The sequence below is a fragment of the Pongo abelii genome, chromosome 6, assembly GCF_028885655.2.
Source record: "Pongo abelii isolate AG06213 chromosome 6, NHGRI_mPonAbe1-v2.0_pri, whole genome shotgun sequence".
NCBI classification, from domain to species: Eukaryota; Metazoa; Chordata; class Mammalia; order Primates; family Hominidae; genus Pongo; species Pongo abelii.
Window position 1 is genome coordinate 46,282,083 of NC_071991.2, and position 5,082 is coordinate 46,287,164.

At 47.1% G+C, this 5,082-nt stretch overlaps 1 pseudogene; it reads right to left on the bottom strand.

Moving 5' to 3' along the window:
• Positions 1–3,274: 3,274 nt before the first annotated feature.
• LOC100451967 (keratin, type II cytoskeletal 8-like) lies at positions 3,275–4,835 on the bottom strand (annotated as a pseudogene).
• Positions 4,836–5,082: the final 247 nt, after the last annotated feature.

Sequence of the window (5,082 nt, forward strand, 5' to 3'; positions counted from 1 at the left end):
GGAGAGGGCCCCTCTGCACCCAGATCGCTGCACGGGAAGGGTGGGGTGGCTCAGGTTGCCAATCCAGGCAAACAGCTACTCAAATCACTTTTTATCACACCACTGCATATCTCTTTTCTCCTTCACAACCAGATTTCTTGAAAGAGATGCCTAAAACTTTTGTCTCCACTTTCTTAACTCCCAATCTTTCCTCAACCTATTTAAGGCTGAATGTCATGGCCCATCACTCTCCCATTCCCACAGTCACTCCCCTGAACCAGCTCTGATAAAGTCAACAGTGATCTCCCTGTCCTCAAATACATCCAATGATGTTCAGACCTTATTTTATTACCTGATTCAGCAATGTTCTTAAATACTATTAATCACTTCCACCTTCTTGCAGCTCTTCCTCCCCTTGCCTTGGGTGCTACCACATTCTCCTGGTGTCCTTTCTACCTCTCTGATGCTCCTTCTTAACCTAGTTGGTGGGCTTATCTGCTACTCAGCCATTAAAAGTGAAGCCTGTCAAGGCGGTCTTTTTTCATTATATACTTTCTTTCCAGGCAGCTGTATCCAAGATCATTAATTTTAACTGCTATCTGTAAGCTATTTATATCTAGTTATGTCTTTGGCTCAGACATTTCCTTTGAGTTCCAGATGTATATATCCAACCACCTATTTCATATTTTCCCTTGATATGTCTCAAAGGTATTTCAGACACCTCATGTCCCAGACTGAACTGAGGCTCTTCCCCTACAAATCCTGTCTTCTGCCAGTGGTTCCTGTCTCATGATTGATTCACGCATCTTTTACTGGCCATCTTCTTTCCCACCATAGGGCCTTTCTACTTCCTGATCTAGCTTCATGATATGTTCTTTCTTCTCTCACCTTGGGTAACTTCACAATTCTTTATTTGTCATATGTCTCTTCCTCAGAGAAATTTTCCATGACCCACAAGCCCAGGTCAGCTTTTTGTATTACATTCCTTTTTACCTGGAACACTGAACTCAGTTGAAAGGTTTGCTTGTATTAATTAGCATGATTATTGAGTAAACCTCTGGAGCTCCCACTGTTTGGTCTGTCTTAGCTGCCTCCCCAACAGAACCACCCCTGTTATTGTTCCAGTATGTTGCCAGTGCCCAGTCTAGTGCCCAACATATGTGGAGCAGATGCTCAATAATAGCTCTTTAAATTACATATGTGCAAACATAAATGGTTATAAACATGGTTAGCATAGAGTGTGATACAACTTACTCCCTACGTAAAATTTAAACAATTTGGGTGCTTTTTCTATTTTGGGATGTGGATGATTTTATTATGTGCTGCTTTTATTTGGTGTATGGTTAATATCGGGGGAGATGTAGATTTCAGTGGCATATTGGATACTCTAATGCACCTGGAATTATTATAACACTTAAAGGCAGATGAGATCCCAGGGGGCCAACAGGAAGAAGGTAAGGAAAACTATTCCTGAAAAGTAACGTCAAAAGCCCCCCATTGCCTTCCTGTTTTGCAAAACAGCCTATCTGGCTAAAAGCTAAAAGTTTATAATGGGATGTGGTTTATTATGGTAACGTGAAGTCAAGGAGGTGATTTGAGAAGAAGACATAATGTAGACAGAGGCTTAGTCTATATAGACATTGGGCAAAAGTCTCTTCCTTCGAGATAGGCTTTACATGTTGCAATGCCCGCTCTCCTGAATATGAAGGACCTTATGAGGACCATGAAAATGTTTTAAGGTTCTACAGGCAGATTTATCTTTTGTTTTTGTACATTCCCATATAATTTAGAAAGATGTTCTAATAGGGCTGGTGCAGTGGCTCACACCTGAAATCCCAACAGTTTGGGAGGCTGATATGGGATGATCTCTTGAAGCCAGGAGTTAAGACCAGCCTGGGCAACATAGCAAGATTCCATCTCTACAAAAAAATTAATACATTAGCCACATGTAGTGGCATGCACCTGTAGTCTCAGCTACTCAGTGGGGCTGAGGTGGGAGGATCACTAGAGCCCAGGAGTTACAGGCGACAGTGAGCTATGATTGTGCTACCACCCTCCAGCCTGGATGACAGAGTGAGATCCTGACTCTAAAAAAAAAAAAAAAAGAAGATGTTCTAATAGGATTTAGAAAATAAGAGTCCTGGGGGCTGCGTGCGGTGTCTCACGCCTGTAATCCCAGTACTTTGGGAGCTGAAGGTGGGCGGATCATGAGGTCAGGAGATTGTGACCATCCTGGCCAATATGGTGAAACCCCGTCTCTACTAAAATACAAAAAATTAGCTGGGTGTGGTGGCACATGCCTGTAGTCCCAGCTACTCGGGAGGCTGAGGCAGGGGAATTGCTTGAACCCAGGAGGTGGAGGTTGCAGTGCCCAGATCGCGCCACTGCACTCCAGCCTGGCAACAGAGCAAGACTCTATCTCAAAAAAAAAAAAAAAAAAAAAGAGTCATGGCAAAGGTAACCGAGGGGCATTGAAACCATCCAAGAAGGATGATGGCAAACATTTATATAGCAGTGATTATAGTCCGGGAACTGTTCCAAGGGCTTAACATATATTAGCTATTTTGATCCTCAACACAACCTTATAAAAGAAGTACTATTTTTATTCTTATTTTGGAGATGAGGAAACAAGAGCAGAAAGGAGCTAAGTAACTTATGCAAGACGATTACTATTGTGCCATGGGTATGAGCTTTCTCAACAGGAAATGAGTTTAGACATGAAAAAAAGACAGACTACTGTGTTCCATAAAATGAACAAATAAGAGCAGGTGAAAGGAAACCTGCTGACGGCCCCAGAATTAAGATAGACTCTTAATTGGGGTGGTTGTTGACTTAGAACTGGGGAGGGGCACAGTTCTTGCTTTGCAAATTTGCCTCCTCTGAAGGTTTTCTTACTCCTTGTGTGAGTATTTTCATCTGTCTATATATGTCCTAACATTCTGCAGATTCTTCTCAACACATTAAAAATATGAAGAAAATCCTCATTGGCCTACAGAATTAGACTGATGGGACCTTGTGGGACTGATTTTTTTTTTTTTTTTTTTTTGAAAGAGCTAGCTGAGGTTTTATTTTGGACCAAAAAAAAAAAAAAAAAAAAAAGCAATTGAATTGTTTTGTAGCTGGAGGCATGGGCAAGGGGTATCCCCAGGCAGTAAACTCCCCCGTGGGTGGGCTGAGAGCTAGGGGTGAGCCTCAAGTGGGTCTCCTGTTCCCTTTGCTCCCCTCACAGCGGCCTCCCTCCCCGGCTCTGGGGCACCCACAGGAGGGGCAGGCTGGGAGGGGCTGCCGCAGCTGTTCACTTGGGCAGAATGTCAGAGGACTCGGACACCAGCTTCCCATCGCGGGTCTTGATCTTCACAGCCACGGCCCTGGTGGAGCTGGTGTGGCTGAAGGAGCTGGAGCCTGCGCCAGAGCCAAAGCTGGAGCCCAGGCCGTAGCTGAGGCCGGGGCTTGTGAGGCGCCCGTAGGAGAGCTCAAACCATCTGCATAGCCACAGGTGGTCTTCGTATGGATACTCATGTTCTGCATCCCAGACTCCAGCCAGCTCTCCTCACCCTCTAGCAGCTTCCTATAGGCGTCCAGGGCCAGCTTGATGTTCATCAGCTCCTGGTACTCACACAGCTGCTGCGCCATGTCCTGCTTGGCTAGCTGCAGGGCGGCCTCCAGCTCAGACAGCTTGGCTTTGGCATCCTTCACGGCCAGCTACCCGCGCTGCTCTGCATCTGTGACGGCGGCCTCTAGGGAAGCCCTCTGGCCTTTGAGGCCCTGAATCTCAGCCTGGAGCCAACTGATTTTCCGGTTCATCTCGGAGATCTCAGTCTTTGTACGCCACAGGTCATCCCAGCGCTTCCCAGCCAGCATCTGCAGCTCCTCATACTTGATCTGGTCCGTGCTCTCAGCCTCAGTCAGGCTGCGGTTGGCGATCACCTTGTACGGAGCCTTGACCTCAGCGATGATGCTGTCCATGTCCAGGGAGCAGCTGTTGTCCATGGACAGCACCACAGATGTGTCCGAGATCTAGGACTGTGGCTCCTGGATCTCCTCTTCATACAGCTGCCTGAGGAAGTTGATCTCGTCAATCAGCCCTTCCAGGCGAGACTCCAGCTCTACCTTGTCATGTAAGCTTCATCTACATCCTTCTTGATGAGGACAAATTCATTCTCCATCTCTGTACGCTTATTGATCTCACCCTCATACTTGTTCTTGAAGTCCTCCACCAGCCTCTGCATGTTGCCGAGCTCTGCCTCCAGCTTCAGCTTCTCCTGGCCCAGAGTCTCCAGCTGCTGCATAAAGTAGTTGATGTAGCTCTCGAACATGTTGTCCATGTTGCTCCAAGCCATCTTCTGCTGCTGCAGGAGGCTCCCCTTGGTCTCCAGGATCTTGTTCTGCTGCTCCAGGAACTGTACCTTGTCAATGAAGGAGGCAAACATGTTATTTAGGGTCTTGATCCGCTCCTTCTCCTGGGTGCGCATGGCCTGGATGTTGGGGTCCACCTCCAGGTTCAGGGGGCTCAGCAGGCTCTGGTTGACCATGACGGCAGTGATGCCTCCCATGCTGCTGGCCCCACCATAGCCTCCACCCAGGCCAGCCCGGAAGCTGCTGCTGCCCACTTGGGAGAAGCTCAACGAGCTGATGCAGGCTCCGGGCCCACTCATGTGAGAGCAGCTGCTGAAGGCCTGGGGGCCAGAGGTGGACACCTTGTAGGACTTCTGGGTCACCCTGATGGACGTGGTGGAGGCAGGAGTGGAGGCAGACGGGCTGAACAAGGCAGAGATTCCAGAAGGAGTGGAGAAGGTGCTTCTTGGTCTGAAATTTTTTCTTTTCAAACATTGAGGTAAGGTGGAATCTGAGAGCATGGAAAGATTGCGATCACAGGTGGGATCCAGCTACATGTGGATCTTTGCCATTTTACTTGGAATCAAGGACCATTTGGATCATCCACTAGGTGTGTCTCAGAAAGCACAATACTGGGGAAGATCATTCTCCTCTTTGCAGAGAGAGAACACAGAAGAAAAAATAAGGGCATTCTTCATTTAGCTTGATTCACTTCTCCAGTGGCACAGATATCCAAAATTGAAGCAATTTGACAAGAGCCAAAGTTCT